The sequence below is a fragment of the Benincasa hispida genome, chromosome 12 (assembly GCF_027475165.1).
Source record: "Benincasa hispida cultivar pf3 chromosome 12, pf3_genome.v1.1, whole genome shotgun sequence".
Classification (NCBI taxonomy): Eukaryota; Viridiplantae; Streptophyta; class Magnoliopsida; order Cucurbitales; family Cucurbitaceae; genus Benincasa; species Benincasa hispida.
Genome location: NC_143489.1, coordinates 60,891,543 through 60,912,101, shown reverse-complemented (window position 1 = coordinate 60,912,101; position 20,559 = coordinate 60,891,543). Strand labels below are relative to the sequence as shown.

General features: G+C 37.7%; 1 non-coding gene across 1 annotated transcript; it reads right to left on the bottom strand.

Annotated features, from left to right (window-relative positions):
* Window positions 1–3,505: 3,505 nt before the first annotated feature.
* On the bottom strand, window positions 3,506–3,612 carry LOC120068603 (small nucleolar RNA R71). The gene has a single exon (XR_005479241.1). It is a non-coding gene; the product is annotated as a small nucleolar RNA R71 (small nucleolar RNA).
* Between the last annotated feature and the right edge of the window lie 16,947 nt (window positions 3,613–20,559).

Here is a 20,559-nt window from a genome sequence, read left to right as displayed (position 1 = left end):
TGCCCACAAACAATGAACCCTGATGAAAGAACCCTATGAAGGGACCATTAAGCGAAAGATAGGATCAGACCCAAACCTAAAACTTACAGAATATAAATTTTATAACAAAAAAGAACAATATTATGCATTTAATAGAAATTATAGCATGAACCATATGAAATTCAAATAATAATTAAAATAGGGTTGAAAACAATTACCTTTGAAGAATGAATCTTCACTGAAAAAAAAATCCTTCGAACAATTGGACATAACCACAATGGCTTTTACGGTATTCTCTGGGTGAGAATTCAGGATGGTGTAAGGTATTTTGGAGAAAGAAAAATGAAGACAGGCCATCCACTCCTACAAGATGTGGAGAGAATAATGGGGAGGGAGTTACAACTCCCCCCCTAAAACTGTTAATTAATTCTTTTTTATTAAAAAATATATAAAATTAATAAAATTAATTTTAATAATAAACTTTAATATATATATATATATATATATATATGATAACTACTATGTCATATAATATATATTAAACAATATGTTTGATCAAATATAACATATAACCTATAGTTCAATATTGTATCAAATACAATATAACCTATGGTTTAATTCTCTCAACAACGATATTTAATATAAATCCCATCACATAATTAATATATGAATCATATTCGAATATTTAATTTCTCTCAATTAAATTACTTAATATTATAATGTATCAAATACATTATAATAATTATATCATATATAATTAAAATTTAATTCTTTATATCATATATAATTAATTCCCTCAATTAAATTGAACAATTCAAATTAATAAAAAAAAATCAATTCTCATTAAATCAGATTGAGTTATCGAAGGGACTTTATGAACCGGTAGCTTGAAGTTCCAACAGTACGTGAATAATTAATTAAACTCTTTAACTAAATTATTCACAATCCGTTAGCTGTTGGGCACTCAGTTAAAGATCGACAGTTGCACTCTTCGCACTACACAAATATTTCTTGTCCATTGGATATAACCAATCAACAGTATAGTGACCCTTCACAAATTGTTCGTAAGCACAGTTGGGCGAAAATTACCGTTTTTCCACTGTAGTTACATATAACTCCTTAAGTACCATTAATCCCTCTAATGAACAATAAGTCATAGTCCAACTATGACCAAATCCTTCTTGGGCTAAGAGAGGGTGTGACGCCACATTGTTCAAGCCCCGAAATCTGTCCTTAAAAGGAGCACTTTATCTACTTACCCTGACATCAGAAAAGGAGTGAATTCTATCTTGCATAGCTGTATTCCCAATTCCCTAATCAGACGAATCTACAAAATGGTAGACTTGTTGAGTCGGCGATCTGGTCACTTTCACCCATACAAATCAAAGGACCGTCTTTGATAGCTGGTAGAAATGCAAGTTATTACAGCTCAAATTAGTAAAACAATGAGAGAAAGCGATGGTAAAATAGGCAATATTATGTTTGAAAATTCCAAAACTAAAACAAAATGCAATCGCTAATGCTCATCACATAAAAGCAATTAAATTGCCTATTCTATGCAAGTACAATGCGATGGTGTATATAAAATTGCGATCCAAGGGCACAATGCGACAACGCGCTTGAATTTGCGATCGTAAGTCATGCGATCGTGAGAGGTTCTTCAAAAAGAGATTGCATAAAGACCTCGCATCAAGGCGACAACATATATGGGATGTAAAGCTGATAACGGTCAATTTCAATTTTAGTTGACATGCCATTAAAAACCATACTATTGCAAGTACAATGAACTTTTGGTGACTTTCAGACGGCACAACAGAGTAGGGAAATTAATGCTGCCCATCTTTGCAATCATTAGTAAAAAGAGTTGCTTCACCTTGAAATCTATAAATACCCAATGCTACCAGAGAGAGAGGATATAAATACAGAGACGGAGAGAGAGCAAGGAGATGAGGCGAAGCTGAGAGAAATTGCTTTCCGGATAAATCGAGAGACTACCAAAAAATAATACAAAGGAGAGAAGTCCGACCCTTGCGAGAGTAAGAGTCCGCAAACTGGAACAGAGTTGAAGTGATAAACAGCAGTGTAAAAGGCCAAGGAAAGCAAGACATTGCTTACCTGGCTTATTATTTCTCAATCCATTTGTTATTTTGTACTCAATACTTTATTTGCAAAAATGGAAAATTCATTTCGATTTATATTCAGTCTCTCCACACCATGCATGAGTAACTAAATTTGTGAATGGGTTGAGAAGTACTTAGCTAGCATGACTTAAGCTATGCATTTTATGCGATCATCTTGTCTTATGTATGCATCATTCATCATTTGGAAGTACTTGAGAAAGTAGTCTAAAGATAGAATCTAGGCTTGAGAGAGTCAAATTAGATCGCATAAACAAGAGTAGAAACTTAGAAATAAGTTCTATCTACTGCTTTCCATACACATCGCATGCATCTAAAAAATAGGAAATGTGGCATTATGCATTGAGAAATGTAGTACTAATATTTGTGTATAGCATGATTGCATGATTCGTACACAATCTTGAGAAATGTTAGCTAAATCTCTTCTCAACCCCTTCATCGCATACTTATTATAACTCTATGCTTTAATCACTTCACGTTCAACTCCATTGCATAGGAAAGTCTAAATCAAAACACCATCTACTTCTTTATCACTATCGCAATAGAATCAGAGAGTCCATCATATATCTATTTAGTTGTCCCTGTGTTCGACCCTGGACTTACCAGGAACCTAAGAAGGCTTATACTTGGGCTTTTTTACAAAAACTTGTACGATCATCGCATCCATGCATCATCGCATGCACACATCATTGCATGATAAATCAACGCGTCAAGTTTTTGGCACCGTTGCCGGGGACTACGGTATAGATTGCGCTAACATCAAACCTCTTTGATCTTTGCAGCTTTCGACCTTTGTTGTATTGCCATTCCATTTGTAAAGGAAGAAGCAAGTACCGTATGAGCGAAGGACACACTCCTGAGCCCAACTACGACCCAGAGATCAAAAGAACCTTTCGCAAAAGACAAAAAAAACAGACGCAAACGTCAAGGAAGAGTTCACACAATGGCTGAACAACTTGAAGAACGAATAGCAAATGAAAACAACATGATGGCAAATCCTATCCTATTAGCAAATGATCGCAATAAACCCATCCGAGACTATGTGTCACCAAACCTGTATGATTTCTCTCCGGAATCATAAGACCAGCATTGGATGGGTCAAGGTTCGAGATGAAGCCAGTAATGTTACAAATGATACAAACAGCAGGACAGTTTGAAGGACGGTGTGGTGAAGATCCACATGCTCATCTACAAAGCTTCATTGAAATTTGTAACATTTTTTATTCCCTAATATTTCCCTAGAAGAGGTTTGGCTCACGTTATTCCATTTTTCACTATCCGATAAAGCAAGAAAATGGGAATACTCTCTCGAACCAGAAGAGATAACTTCATGGGAGCAAGTTGTGGAAAAGTTTATGAAAAAGTATTGCCCTCCCACAGAGAATTCTAGAAGGAGGAAATTGATCACCAATTTTGAACAATAAGAAGATGAATCGCTTAGTGACGCATGGGCGAGATTCAAGAGACTAGTACACGATTGCCCACACAATGGATTTCCAGATTGCCTCCAAATGGAGAGTTTCTATCATGGACTCAGTTCTGCATCGCAGACAGCCGCCAATGCGGCAACAACAGAAGGTCTGTTGGACAAAACATATGATGAGGCAAAGAACATTCTTGATCGCGTCTCGAAAAACCACGAAGATTGGCAAGAAAATGATCAAAGAGCAAAACCCAGAGAAGGTAATGCAAGCAATGGTGCCATCACATCATTGAAAAATCAGATGAATGTGATGATAAATTTGCTACAAGGCATCGCAATAAATAACTCAGGAACTCGAAGTGGGCAAGTCAATGCGATAGAGCAAACAAGCACCACCTGTGTTACATGTGAAGAACCACATTCTATTGAGGAGTGTCCACAAAATCCTCAATCAACCTACTTTGTCAAAAACAATACTTTTTCAAACACTTACAACCAAGGGTGGTGAAATCACCCTAATTTTTCTTGGAAAAACAACCAACAACAAGGCAGTCAGCCCAGAGAGAGGGACCACAAGGATTTTTCCAAGGAACTAATGGACAACAGCAACAGCAAACTAGCAGCTCTCAAACACCATCATGATCATCCCTGGAGAACTTGTTAAAGCAATACATCGAAAAGAATGAAACAGACCTTCAAAACCAAGCTATGTCCATCTGCAATTTGGAAATTCAAATAGGACAAATTACAGGAGAGCTAAAAAATAGACCCTAAGGGACATTGCTTAGCTCAACTGAGCTTCCACGCAATCCCGGGAATATAGGGAAAGAACACTGCCAAGCAGTCACCCTAAGAAGTGGAAAGATGATTGTAGAAGTTAGGAAGGAGCCTAGCAAGATCAATTCAAAGGAGCAACCTGCAATTGAATAAAAAAAACCGTTGTTGCAAATTGAGTCAAAGGAGCCCGAGACTATGGAACCTGAAGATGTGATCACCTCTAAACCTCCAGACCATGGAAAAGTGAAAGTACAACTACCACCATTTCCTCAAAGACTGAAAAAGAAACAGAATGATGAAGGTTAGTATCAACGCTTCCTGTAAATATTGAAACAATTACATATCAATATTCCATTTATAGAAGCAATAGAGCAGATGCCGGTGTATGCCAAATTTTTTAAGGATATTGTTTCGAAGAAGAGAAGCACGGAAAAATTTGCAACGATGGAATTAACACAAGAATCAAATACTATAATCCCACCAAAGATACGCGACCCAGGCAACTTTACAATACCCTGCTCAATAGGAGGAATCTACATTGGTCAAGCATTATACGATCTTGGGGCAAGCATAAACTTAATACCCCTTTCAATCTTCAAACAATTGAATGTAGGATAGCTAACACCCACAACGGTGACTCTCCAACTTGCAGATAGGTCCCTGGTACACCCTAAAGAAAAATTAAAGGATTTCTTGGTCACAATAGACTAATTCATTCTACCTGCAGACTCATTATCCTAGATTATGAGGTGGATGAAGATGTGCTAATCATATCTGCAGACTCAAATAGATGTGCGCAAGGGAGAAATCACAATGAGCATCAATGGAAAGAAGCTTAGGTTTAATATTATCAAGGAAATGAAGTTCCCAGAAGAGGAAGGCTTATCAGATTCTGACGATGAACACACTTGTGTTGAAGATTGGGAGTCCGAGGAAGAAAATGAAGAAAGAGAGGACGTGATAGCAGCCTTAGAAACCTACCATGCAATAACAAAGACAGTGAACAATGAAGAAAAGTTGAATCTGGATGAAGAACGAAAAACTTAGAAACCCTACCTAGAGCAACCACCTACACTGGAGCTAAAAACTCTACCAAATCACTTAAAGTACGTTTTCCTTGGCCAAAATGAAACCTTGCCAGTCATCATATCCTCTGCGTTACTTAAAGAAAAAGAAGTTTCGCTGCTCAGTATTCTAAAGAAGTATATTAGAGCAATCAAATGGATGCTCGCAGACATCAAATGTATCAGCCCAACATATTACATTCATCGAATTTGGCTTGAAGAAAACCAGAAAGGTTCGATAGAACCTCAACGCAGACTGAATCCTACGATGAAAGAAGTTGTTAAAAAAGAAATCATCAAATGGTTAGATGCCGACATTATATACCCTATCACCGATAACACGTGGGTTAGCCCCGTGCAATATGTTCCCAAGAAGGGTGGGATGACAGTAGTCCCTAATGCAAACACTGAGTTAATCCCCATGAGGACTGTCGCAGGTTGGCGGATTTGTATGGACTATAGGAAACTCAACGTGACGACAAAGAAAGATCATTTTCTTTTACCTTTCATTGATCAAATGCTCGATCGACTAGCAGGGAATGACTATTTATGTTTCCTTAATGGGTACACAGGCTATAACTAAATTATGATCGCACTAGAGGATCAAGAAAAGATCACGTTCACCTATCCATATGGAATGCTCGCCTTTCGTCGCATGCCTTTTGGACTATGCAATATGCCCAGTACATTTCAAAGGTGTATGATGGCAATCTTCTCCGAGTACCTTGAAGGCACAGTTGAAATCTTTATGGATGATTTCTCAGTCTATGAGCAAACATATTAAACCTGTCTGAAAAACATGGAGAAAATATTGAAAAGATGTGAAGAGACTAATCTGGTGCTGAACTAAGAAAACTGCCATTTCATGGTCAAATAAGGAATTGTGCTTGGGCATAAGGTTTCAAAGAATGGGCTAGAGGTGGATAAAGCAAAAATTGAAGCCATAGTAAAACTCCCACCTCCAGCAAATGTGAAAGCTGTGAGGAGTTTCTTAGGACACGCAGGGTTTTATAGAAGATTTGTGAAGGACTTCTCTAAAATAGCTCGACCGTTGAATGCATTGTTGGAAACTGATAGATCTTTTAACTTTGATCCACACTACCTCACTGCATTCAAAACATTAAAGGACACCTTGACTACAGCGTTAATTCTGTTCGCACCCAATTGGGCAAAGCCATTCGAGCTTATGTGTGATGCCAGCAGATATTCGATGGGGGCAGTCTTGGCACAAAAAGTAAAGACAATGTACACCCCAATCGCATATGCTAGCAGAATATTGAACTCCACGCAGGAAAATTAGACCACCATCGAGAAGGAACTTTTAGCAGTAATTTATGCGATTGAAAAATTCAAACCTTACTTGTTGGGATCAAAAGTTATAGTCCACACAGACCACTCGGCGATAAGATATTTAATGACCAAAAAAGATGTGAAGCCTAGATTAATCTAATGGGTTCTCTTACTCCAAGAATTTAATATGTAGATAATCGACCGAAGGAACAGAGAACCAGGTCGGACCATTTATCAAGGTTAGAGAATCCTAGAGTGGATCGCATCCAGTCGGAGGTGAATGCATCATTTCCTGATGAGCAGTTGCTTAAGATTGAAGAACTACCTTGGTATGTAGATATTGTCAACTTCTTGGTCTGCAAACAATTTCCTAAAAACTACATATCCCATCAAAAGAAGTGGCTCATTCATGAATGCAAATTTAACTACTGGGACGAGCCAAATCGCTACAAAAAAGGGACCAGACCAGATATTGAAACTCTGTGTTCTAGAGATTTCTTTCCAGCACATACTTTATCATGAATCACCCTATGGAGGGCATTTCGGGGGACATCGCACAGCGAAAAAAGTTTTGCAAAGTGGTTATTACTGGCCCACTCTGTTTAAGGACACACAAAAATATTCCATGAAATGTGATAAGTGCCAACGCACTAGAAGCATTTCAGAAAAAGAAATGCGATGCTAATGAACATCATATTGGAGGTGGAACTATTCGACATATGGGGTATAGATTTCATGGGACCATTTCCATCGTCAAATGGTCATAATTACATTATATTGGTCGTTTTTCTATATTTTCGAATGGAATGAAGCCGTTTCATGCGTTGCAAACGATGCGACAACAGTCTCTAAGTTCTTACAGAGAAACATCTTCGCTCGTTTTGGCACTCCACGTGCCATAATAATTGACGAAGGGACCCACTTTGTGAATCGTATTGTTAAAAAACTGCTAATCAAATACAATGTCCACCATAAGATCGCCACCACATATCACCCCCAAAAAAATGGACAAGCAGAGGTTTCTAATAGAGAAATCAAGTAAATTTTAGAGAAGGTGGTGAATCCATCGCGGAAGGATTGGGCCATGAAGCTTGATGATGCCTTGTGGGCATATAGGGCTGCTTATAAGACACCCATAGGCATGTTACCATATGCATTGGTGTTCGAAAGGCTTGTCATCCGCCGTTGGAACTAGAGTATAAGGTGATGTGGGCAGTTAAGAAGCTTAACTTTGATCTCAAGGCTGTAGGGGAAGAGCGAAAACTTCAGCTACTAAAGCTGGACGAATGTAGATTACAGGCATACGAGAATTCCAAAATTTACAAAGAACACACGAAGCGATGGCATGATAAGCGTCTTTGTGAAAAAATCTCCAGGCAGGTCAGAAGGTATTACTATTCAATTCTAGGCTGCGTCTCTTTCCGGGAAAACTGAAATCGCGTTGGTCTGGGCCTTTTATAATTAAGGAAGTGTTTTCGCATGAGCGGTAGAATTGACAAACAAAGATGGGACCAACTCATTTAAGGTAAATGGACAAAGAGTAAAGATGTATCATGGAAGAGATTTGCAATGTGAGAAAACCTCCGTGGACTTGAGGAAGCCAGAATAAAGAAGAAACACTTAGTCCTTGCGATGATAAGCGATACACATTCATTAGGGATGAAGTATATCCTTTTTAGTATCCCTTTTTTTGTTTTTCTTTCATGAATCTATCTTAATTTTTGAATGGTTACTACTCTTTATAATTGCCAACTCTTTCTTTCATACTTTTTATCCTCTTGATAATTATCACACTGATCGTAGTAAACGATTGCAATGGACCAATGCGATAACCATAAAACATGCGATCGGGTCGATCAACCCATCACAATCAAAGAATCAGCCCCCCATAGGAAAAGATGCGATCAAAAGTGATGTGAGCGAAAAATCAAATTTGGGGGTTGTTTCCTTTCTTGCCTCATCTTATTTCAATTTTTGCACTTCTAAAATTTCAATTTAATATTGCTGAATTCTACTGTCGCATCCTCTTTCGTTTGACTCAATCCTGAATTTTTTATTGCTTTATTTGGTCGCTGCATTCACCCCTTGCCCATTATGACTTCAATGATTAAATTTATTCTTCTTTTCTTACCGCATATACTAGAGTAAGATTAATTTCAGGACAATCAATTCACGAAATATTTCTAAAATTTAGTGGTCTACTAGCTTTCCTTCAAACTATTTTTATGAAATTTCCTGAGTCCATCGCATGAATTATTTTTTCTTTCAGCAACAAAGACATTGCTTCGTGTTAAAGTGGGGGGTAATAATGTTATTTTCAACCTTGTTATTTTTAGAAAATCGATTTTAAAAAATAAAAAAAATAAAAGAAAAAAATTATATAACATTAAGATCGGATTCTGCTCATAGTTGGATGTCCGCATGACACCCGTGAGGGCAAGCCAAAATGAAGGTGGGAATTGTGATCAACGCAAAAACCAAGTGATCGTAACTCCGCGGCCAAATAAAGAGATGGGCACGAGTTTTGATTAAAAGAGAGTGCCTTGCTCGTAATTGGACGTCTGCATGACACCTGTGGGGGCAAGCCAAAACAAAACTTAGGCACTCGGATCAGCGCAAGATCACAAAACGAATATCTGAATCATGGGAGGGTCAAAATCACTTGAACGTCTCGGTTTGATAGAGTTTGAAATAAATCATGCGATGTTCTGGAAACGAGTAAAGATTTTTTGAAGAATAAGCTCGCGGTCCCTAAAGATTAGAAATATTTTAGGAAGAGGATAGAAATTAAGAAGTCGTTGGTTCAAAAATTTGAATAAGGCACCTTGAGAAGCCTAGGTAGGGTGAGGGCGATTGAAATTTTAAAGAAAATCTTTAGTTATGCTTGAGGACAAGCATTGTTTTAAATTTGGGGGTGTGATAACTAGTAAAAATAGAAGTTATTACAGCTCAAATTAGTAAAACAATGAGAGAAAGCGATGGTAAAATAGGCAATATTATGTTTGAAAGTGCCAAACTAAAAGGAATTGCGATCGTTAATGCTCATCGCATAAAAGCAGTTAAATTTCCTATTATATGCAGGTACAATGCGATGACACATATGAAATTGTGATCCAAGGGCACAATGCGACAGCGCACTGGAATTTGCGATCATAAGTCATGCGATCATGAGAGGTTCCTCAAAAAGACATCACATAAAGACCTTTCCGAAGAGAGAGCAAGGAGACGAGGAAAAGCCGAGAGATGAAGAGAGATGGATAGAGAGCAAGGAGATGAGGTGAAGCCGAGAGAAATTGCTTTCCAGATACATCGAGAGACTGTTGGAAAACAATACAAAGGAGAGAAGTCCAACCCTTGCGAGAGCAAGAGTCCGCAAACTGGAAAAAAGTTGAAGTGATAAACAGTAGTGTAAAAGGCCACGAAAAGCAAGATATTGCTTACTTGGCTTGTTATTTCTCAATCCATTTGTTATTTTATACTCAATACTTTATTTGCAAAAATGGAAACTTCATTTTGATTTATGTTCAGTCTCTTCACACCATGCATGAGTAACTAAATTTGTGAATGGGTTGAGAAGTACTTAGCTAGCATGACTTAAGCTATGCACTTTATGCGATCATCTTGTCTTATGTATGCGTCATTCATCATTTGGAAGTACTTGAGAAAGTTGTCTAAAGATAGAATCTAGGCTTGAGAGAGTCAAATTAGATCGCATAAGCAAGAGTAGAAACTTAAAAATAAGTTCTATTTACTGCTTTCCATACATATCGCATGCGTCCTAAAAATAGGAAATGTGGCATTATGCATTGAGAAATGTAGTACTAATTTTTGTGTATAGCATGATCGCATGATTCGTACACAATCTTGAGAAATGTTATCTAAATCTCTTCTAAACCCCTTCATCGCATACTTGTTATAACTCTATGCTTTCATCACTTCGCGTTCAACTCCATCGCATAGGAAAGTCTAAATCAAAACACCATCTACTTCTTTATCACCTCTGCAATAGAATCAGAGAGTCCGTCGCATATCTATTTAGTAGTCTCTGTGTTCGACCCGGGACTTACCAGGAACCTAAGAAGGCTTATACTTGGGCTTTGTTAGGGAAACTTGTATGATCATCACATCCACACATCATCGCATCCATATATCATCGCATACACACATCATCGCATGATAAATTAATGCATCAACCTTCATGGGCAGGAGTTCACAACTCACTCAGGATTCAGGTCATGTTACGTATGGTTATCCTGCTTAAATGTAAGTCTCTATTATAGATGACATTAAATAATGAGACTAAACATTTCGTGGTCTGATCTTATACAAACCCATTTGTATAGAATATCTCTGCTCACATGTCTCCATATGAATGATTAGGATCAAATCATTTTTAGTACTTTACAACAATTGTAACATCTACAAAGTGAGTCATACTCATAGTGTCACCAGGATAAGGTATCTAACCTTATCCATCTACTATAGTCCATTTAGGTTATCACTTAAATATTATCCACCTGTATGTCTCTACATATATGTTTAAGCTACAACATAACCTTGGATATTAGTTTATTGGTTTGTGGTAATGTAACTAAATTTTAAATGAAACATCATATATTCTATTACATAAATAAAATGTTTGTACAATAAATTTACAAACTATAGGACCTACGAGATTTAGGGCATCAACCCCAACAATCTCCCACCTGACCTAAAGCTAGTGTGGTCTACAATGTAAAAGTCAAACTAAAATACAAAGTAGAGTAAACAATACACTAGGGCATAACACGGGCCCAATACAAATCTCCCACTTGCCCTAGTCTAAATGTGGCTTGTCCCATAGACCCATACTCTGCAGGTGACCCTCAAACACCTTAGCCGTGAGGGCTTTTGTAAATGAATTAACAACATTGTGCTCCAAAGCTACCTATGTGATGATCATTGTTAGGATTGGTGTCCTAATTCTCCCGAAGTCTTGTAGTTTGTAAACTGTACACATTGTTTTGAATAAAATATGAGTTATTTTATTTTTCATTTACTTATTTCCAATAAACAAAGCTCCATGGTTATTGTATGAAAACTTAAGCATGTATATGAGATATACAAGTAGATCAAACTTTAAGTGATAACCTAAAAAGGTATGTACTATAAAGATTAAGGAGGGATATCTGATCCTAGTGACACTACGGATACGTCCCGCTTTGTAGAGGTTTACAATTGTTGTGACTACTACAGATGGTTGATCCTGACTATTCATGTGGAGACATGCAAGCGGGGGTATCCTATACAAAGAGTTTGTATAAGACTAGACCACAAGATGATTCGTTTCTTTATATAACGTCGTTGATACTTGAGATTTACATCTCACTTAAACAGCCATAAGCGACATGACCTTAATCTTGAGTATTTTGGCAACTCCTACCTTTGAGGGCAGTTCTTTGATTAGTATGGGTGAGAGTGGCCAAATTGAAAACTCAACAAACTTACCTTTTTGGGGTTTTGTCTGATTGGGGACCTGGAAACTCAGTTACACAAGAAGAAATCAACACTCTTTCCCCGAAGCATAGATAAGTACATAGATTGCTCCCTTAAGGGTTGATTCCGGGTCTTGAACATACTGGCCACAACTTCTCTTTGGAAGAGAGGACTTAGTCATGGTAAGACTATGACTTATGTTCATTAGAGGAATCAATGGTACTTAAGGAGTTAGATGTAACTATAAGGGTAAAACGGTAAATTGGCCCAGCTGTACTTATGAGCAATTTGTGAAGGGTTTTCACACTATTGATTGGTTGATATAAACACAAAATATATCTGTAGTAAGAAGAGTGTAGCTGTCAGTCTTTAGTGAAGTGCCTGACAGTTAACAAATGGTAGATCCCGTGATTAAAGAGTTTAGTCAGTTATTCACGTACGGTTGGAGGTTCAAGCTAAAGGTCTATAAGGTCCCCTTGGTAGCTCAATGGATTCAAGTTGAGAATCAGTTCTTAGGGTTAATTTGAAATGTTCAAATTGAAAAGAGGAAATTCGATTATATATAATATAATCGGTGTGGTGTATGAGATACATCAAGTGGAAGATTAATATAAATATGATTTACATTAAGTACCATAAAATAGAAGAAGAACTATGGTTTATATGTTTCATGAGATGAAATATTAAAACTATAGGTTATAAATATAATATGGTAAGTTGGTTATCATATTTATTTATAATAATATTAATTATTTGATAATTATCTATTTTTCTCTAATAACCAATTGAGTGGGAGGTTATTGGTGGTTTTATGATAACTGTGAGATAAAAGGAAAAATATTTTCCTAAAATGAGAGAGTTGCTACTTTCAGAAAGAAACTCATGGAATGTTATCAAGCGAAATTGTTTCACTAAACGATAGCTGATAAGAGACTAAACGATCATGGAGTGTTACTATACGATAGTTCACTCAGCTGTCGTAGCTAAACGATCCCAGGGCATTGTCTATACGATAGGTTGCCTTCTTTTACATGATTGAGCATTCGTCTACACGATAGACATTTCTCATACTCCACATACTCAATCGTCTACAAGATTGTTGTTCCTCCAGTCTCATCCTACGATTAGACAGAGCTCAGACTTTTAGATTCTCACACCGACAATACCAAGGTAATCATTGTGGTGGTGTCCTCACTGAACTCGAGTGATTTCGAGGTTTTGGAGGCCATTCGTTGTGTATTCGCGTTGTCCATATGATGGTTGCTATTGATCGTGCTGTGTTCCGCTCGTTGTGTTCGAGCCTCCGTGTATTACTATCTTTGAGACTGATTGAGCGTTTGTGATCGAGGGAGTTTGAAGAATGAGTCTTCAAAGGTATGATACTCTATCCCTTGATTATCTGTAAGCATGCTATAATTTCTAGTTGTTGCATGACCAGTTAGTTTTCGTTTGTGTACTGTAATTGTGTATGTTCAATTTTGAATGGAATTTAAAACGATCATTCCATTGCTCATGGATATCCTCATGTTTGATTTCCTTCAATTGGTATTAGAGCCAGGTTATTCTAATATTCCAAATTTCATTTCTGTTTTGAACTTCTTTACAATCGTGGTGGGTTTTCTGTATTGCGTTTAAGTGTTAAATGCGTTTGTGGATGGTGTTGATGAATGTTTACAGGTTTAATTGCCTCTGTTTATGGATTACAAAATGTTAATTTGTAAGGGCCCTTGTGTTTTTTGGCATAATTAACAAGCAATCGAATCTGTAATTCAAAGCGTTTGAGTTTTTTGAGTGGTTCGTGATGAAGTTTCGAAGCATGGAGATGCAGTTCTCAGCGAGGAAGAAGACCAAGGGTTGATCATATCATGTAGCCTTAGTAAACGATCATTGGGATTTGGCTAAATGATCGTGTAGATTTTTCTACGCGATCGTGTAGTATTTACTAAACGATCGGTTAGCTAATGCTAAATGATGGGGTAAAGTGTTTGCTTTATCGTGTAGCATTGGTTGCCTAATCGCGTGGAGCTGGAGGTAAACGATCGAGTGGGAACATTTGATGCTCATCATTTTATAAAAGGCGTGCGCACTAAAAGATCGTGTCATTAGCATGCCTAATCACATTGTCACTGACTATATGATCACACGGTTTACGATACTTTGGCGATCGCTTAGAGATCGTTTAGATGATTGTGCTTCATCGCATTATTGTCGTTTAATCGATCACTTAAGGATTGTGTTGCTTGTTGTGCGCTACACGATCGCGTACCTCATGCTTCATTGCATAGTAAAAGGTACACAATCATTGCTAGACGATCGTTTAGCTCAGGAAGCGTTGATAAACAATTGAGTAAAGCATTTACTCTTTCGTGTAGGCGATCACTTGGAGTTTGGTACACAATTAGTGGAGACACGTTCCTTCACCCGGACGGTTCAAGACCCGATTCACCTGTTTGAACTAGTGACTCTTTGCTATTTGTAATAGTTAGCTTTAGTTTTGAGGATTTTGAGGCTAATTATCCCAGTTCATCGACTTTGGTTTAATATACATGAGTTGTATGTTGGTTTAATATACATATAGATTTGAAACCCACCTTAGGTTATGCAATTATTCATGTATCATGTATTATAAGTGTTATAATATGGCATGATGAAATTACAAGAGAGCATGCGCATGCATCATGAATTATAAGAGTTATATTTATGCATGCAGTAAGCATATTCATGCATCATCTTTATATTATAAGCGTTATGGTACAAGGGCGAATGGAAGCATGTTTACTTGGTTCATGGTTTGGTTGTATAAATGTAGCAATAAATAAACAATGCGTGGAGCATGACACTTAGGCTAATTTGTAAATGTTATGAATGCCTTGTATGTGTTTGCTTGTTGTTGTGGATTGTTTTGGTTGTTTTTGTTATAAGTGTTATGATAGAAATTAGAACTAAAATCGATAAGAAAGAGTTGCATGCAAACTTGGGCGAACTCATGTTTTAAAAGGGTTTTAAAATTGGATTGAGATAGACCTAAGTTCAAGGTTCTAATGGGATTAGCAACCTAGTTTAATCTTTCAAATTGGTTTAATAGGATTAAATTGATTGACATAAAAGATTAAAATTATATTAAATCTATTTATAAGGGACCTTTTGTCTAACGCGGGTTCTGTTTAGGCTGGGGTATTTAAGCTGACGGAAACGACAAACCTCTACTTGGGAACCTACCTGGAAAGGTGAATTAGATAGATTTTCTACAAGCATGCGACAGTTGATCAAAGACTTCGTTAAAGTGTTTAATGGATGATGATAAAAAAGTTGTTCAACTTTCCAAGGTAAAAGTTACTCTTGGGCAAACCTAAAAAGTCACTTGGTTAAAATCCTTAGTCGTGTTTTTTCTAGGTAAACTAAATCCTAGGTTATAAAATACTCAGTGGGAGGAAGAGATATTTATAATATGTCAATGATTCCACTTATGTTTCTCTCTGAATGTTCACGCCCTGAGATTCATGTTGGGCCTCGTGGTGCCCTGGGAGCATCCCCTTTCAGATGGTGTTTGCATGAGTCAATACCAAGGTGGACGGAGAGAGTATTTATAGTAAGTGGGTGAAGGGTGTATGTCAACACGTCCTACGATCTCCTTCATTGGTAAACACCATGAGATCATTCTTGTACTCCCTTGTAGCATCTTGGGAGCGTCCCCCTTCGGATGGATTTTGTGCAGTTGATCAATATCAAGGTGAACTCTAGAAATGGATAGGGTCACTTTAGTTTTTTCCTCAATCGGATTTTTTTCCTTCGGATTGGCTGCTTGGGGCGGAACTTTAGGGCCTAAAATGATGGGTCACACTTACGGGAAATTGTTAAGTAAGTTAATGATTTCTTGACCAAATCAATGATGGTTAGTCGTTATAGGAACAAGAATTGTTCTAGTATTAATGGCTAGTTGAGAATGTCTCAATTCAGAGGAGGGATAAATTGACCTCCCTTCAACGGCTTTTGTCCTAAACCTTTGAAGTATCATTGCAAAACTAGATGTCACACGGGGTTCATGTTAGTTTTGCTAAACCGTATTGGATGTTGTATGTTCTTTCAACGAGTATTTGCTTAAAACCTAATGGTGCTTCTTTTTCAGAGAACATGTTTGGTTTTTCGTTAAATGTCTTTAGTTTGACCGATTTCATATAGTGGAAAGAGTCCGTTAAAACATATTTCATTGTAAACGATCTCGAGTTATTCATGGTTGAGGAATGTCCTCAAGTCCCGACCCTTGATGCACTGCGAAGTGTTCGTAATGCATACAAGTTATGGATGAAGGCTAATTCATTGGCCCGATTTCACATATTGGCTAGCATATCTGATGCTTTGGCCAAAAGGGTTGAAAACATGGTCATTTCACATAAGATCATGGACTCTTTGCAAGAATTGTTCGAATACCAGTTCTTACTTTTTTAGCACAAAGGGATGGATGACAATACCAGTAGTGTTAATTCCCAAGTTAACCTCTAGGAAGAAAAAGCAAATGTTGTTGACTCTATTACAGTTCATAGACAAGAAGTGTCTTCTGACATGGAACTTGGAGCTTATTTAGCTTCTGATACTGATCCCACTACTCTCCAAAAGAAGAGGAAGTCTAAAGACAGTAAATATGATTTATTGGTCTTGGAGACGTGTTTGGTAGAGAATGATGATTCTGCCTGGATTCTAGATTCGGTTGCTACTAACCACGTCAGTTTCTCTTACCAAGGATTTAGTACCTGGCAAATGTTGCCACAGGGAGAGATGACTCTTCTAGTCAGTACTGGTGAGGTTGTTTCAACTATTGTTGTAGGCTGACTGAAGTTATTTTTGGACAAGAAATATTATTTGTTACTGGATAATGTTTTTATAGTTTCTCATATAAAGAGAAACTTAATTTCAGTTTCTTGTCTCATTGAACAAGGCCATATTGTCTCCTTTTTTTAGAGTAAATTGTTTATTTTTAAGAATGGTATGGAGATTGGTTTTGGTTTAATGGAGAATAACTTGTATGTACTAAAGTTGTTAGTCATTAAAGCCTTGCTTAATACTGAAATGTTCAGTAGGTGACAACAGCTAAAAGACCAAAGGTTTCTCTTAAGGAAAATGCCCATTTTTGGCGTCTAAGGCTAGGTCACATCAACCTCAATAGGATTGAGCAGTTGGTGAAATGTGGACTTCTAAAAAGTTTAGAAGAAAACTCCTTGTTAGTATGTGAATCATGCCTTGAAGGCAAGATGACCATACGACCTTTTACTGGAAAAGGTTACAGAGCTAAGGAAACCTTGAAGCTTATACATTCAGACCTCTGTGGTCCGATAAGTGTTAGAGCTTAAGGTGGGTATGAATATTTGATCTTTTTCATAAATGATTATTCGAGGTACGAGTATCTCTACCTAATGCAACGTAAGTCTGAACCTCTTGACAAGTTCAAGGAGTATAAGGTTGAAGTTGAAAACTTGTTAGATAAGAAGATAAAAACACTACGATCTGATTGTGGTAGAGAGTATATAGACCACCAATTCCAAAACTATATGATAGAACATAGAATTACGTCCCAACTCTTGGCCCCATGTACACCTCAGTAGAATGGCTTATCAGAAAGGAGAAATAAAACCCTGTTAGACATGGTTCGGTCTATGATATGCTCAACTTCTAGACTCGTTTTGGGGTTTTGTAGTGAAGACTGCATGTTATATTCTGAACAATATTCCTCAAAAAGTGTTTCTAAAAAACCTTTTGAGCTGTGGAGAGGTCGTAAAGGTAGTTTACGCCACTTTAGGATTTTGGGGTGTCTGGCCCACATGCTCGTGACTAACCAGAAGAAGTTGGAACCGCATTTGAAAGTTTGCCTATTTATAGGGTATCCCAGGGAAACGAGTGTTGGATACTTCTATGATTCGAGTGAGAACAAAGTGTTTGTTTCTACAATTGCTATTTTCTTGGAAGAAAACCACATCCGGGATCATAAACCATAAAGTAAGCTTGTTTACATGAGATTTCTAGTGAGACTGAGACTACTGAGGGTTCAATAAGAGTTTTTGAATAGACTGACAAATCAACAAGAATTGTTGAGGTCGGTACATCTAGTCAACCATCTAGAGAGTTGAGACTGCCTCGACGTAATAGGAGGGTTATGAACCCATCATAACACTACATAGGCTCGATATAGTAGGAGGATAGGATCCATTGTCTTTTAAGCAAGCAATGGAGGATATTGAAAAGGTTGAGTGTGTTAAGGCCATGAGGTGTAGATGGAAAGGTGCAAACCTTTAAGGCTAGACTCGTGGCAAAGGGTTATACCCAGGTCGAAGGAGTAGACTTTGAGGAAACTTTCTCACCTGTTGTCATGCTAAAGTTATTAGGATACTCATGTCCATAGCCACATTTTATGATTACGAGATATGGCAAGTGGACACCAAAGCTGCCTTTCTTAATGGTAATCTTGAGAACACCATCTACTTGGCTCAACCAGAAGGGTTCATTATTCCAGATCAAGAGCAAAGAGTTTGCAAGCTTAATAGGTCCATTTATGATCTGAAGCAAGCATCTAGATCATGGAACATTGGATTTGACAGTACGGTCAAATCATTTGGCATTGATCAGAATGTTGATGAGCCTTGTGTTTACAGGAAATCAACAACTCAGTAGCTTTCCTGGTACGCTATGGATGTGGCCCCTTTATGGAATGAACACAAGTGTTGTGACTTGTCACAGATGGTCTAATCCTGATCATTCGTGTTAGGAAAATGTGAGTGGGGTCGTCCTATACAAAGAGTTTGTATAAAACCTAACCACGAAGTGTTAACGTCCCGTTATATGAAACCGTTCATGATAGAGACTTCACTTCACTAGGATGACCATAGGTAACATGACCTCAATCCTGAGTGAGTTGGGAACTCCTGCCATTGAGGGCGGTCCTTTGATTTGTATGGGTGCGAGTGGCTAGTTCGCCGATTCAAACCTACCATTTTGGGGATTCGTCTGATTTGAGAGCTGGGAACTCAGCTACACAAGATGGAATTTACTCCTTCCCCGAGGCAAGGGTAAGTAGATAGATAGCTCCCTTAAGGAATGATTTCGGGGCTTGAACGATGTGGCGCCACACACCTGTTTTTGGCCCGAGAGGTGTTCACACATAGTTGGACTATGTTGTATTATTCATTAGAGGAATCGGTGGTACTTAAGGAGTGAGATGTAACTACAGGGGAATAATGGTAATTTGGCCAACTGTACTTAGGAGCATCTATGAAGGGTCATCGTACTCATGATTGGTTATATTCGATGTACACAGAAATATATCTGTGGTAAGAAGAGTTCAGGTGTTGGTCTTTAGTGAAATGCTTGATAGTTAATGGATGGTGGATCTCGTGGCTAAAGAGTTGAGTCAGCTATTCACGTACCATTGGAGCTTCGAGCCACAGGTCCATTAGGTCCCCTGGGTAGCTTGGATAAAGTCGAGAACCAGTATTTGGGTTAATTTGAAATTGTCAAATTGACAATAGGAAGTTCGATTATATATGATATAATTGGACTGGTTAATTATATATGATATAATTGGCAAATGTATGAGATACATTATTTTAGAGGAAATTAGATATAAATATGATTTATATCAAGTAGAGGAGAAAATACTATAGCAGATATGTGATATCAAACTATAGGATAAAAATATAATATGATTATATTAATTAATTAATTAATTGGTTAATTATATGATAATGAATCCAACTTTCACGTTCGGACGTGGGTTAGTGGGCAGCGTCGGTTATTGTAACCGATGAGTTAAAATGAAAAAGGTTTTCATTTTGAATCGTCTGTCGTTCAATCGTCCAAAAGAAAAAGTGAGAGAGCGCGTTGGAGAATTGTAAACGATCGTTTAAGAAAATCAAGAGCCTATACGATAGCACTCTCCACCTAAACGATTATCCTTCACGCACCTAAACGATCGCATGCTATTTCCTACACGATCGGATAGCTTCTCTAAATGATCGTATAATGTGCCAATTTAGCTAAACGATCATATACCTTTTCCTAAACAATCATTTAGTAAATCCTATACGATCGTGTAGCTTCTCTTAAACGATAAGCAGTCTACTATACAATAGCATCTTTTCCCTCCCACTTGCTTATCGCCTACACGATTCATGCTTTCTCCTTCCTCTACCAAACCAAAGGCCACCCTTTGGGTTTTCATTCCGAGAATACCCGAGGATCTTTAGTGGTGGTTTCGTTCCCATGGTGTTCGTGTTTGTGGTTGTTCGTGCTGCTGCAGTCGACTTTTTCGCTGGGCATTGATCGATCGCGTGGAGGTTTTCCTCTGCGATGGAATTCTCAAGTGTGAAGACTGTCTTCAACTGGTATGGAACTCTTTCCCTTGTGTTTTTGTTGTTCATAGCATGCC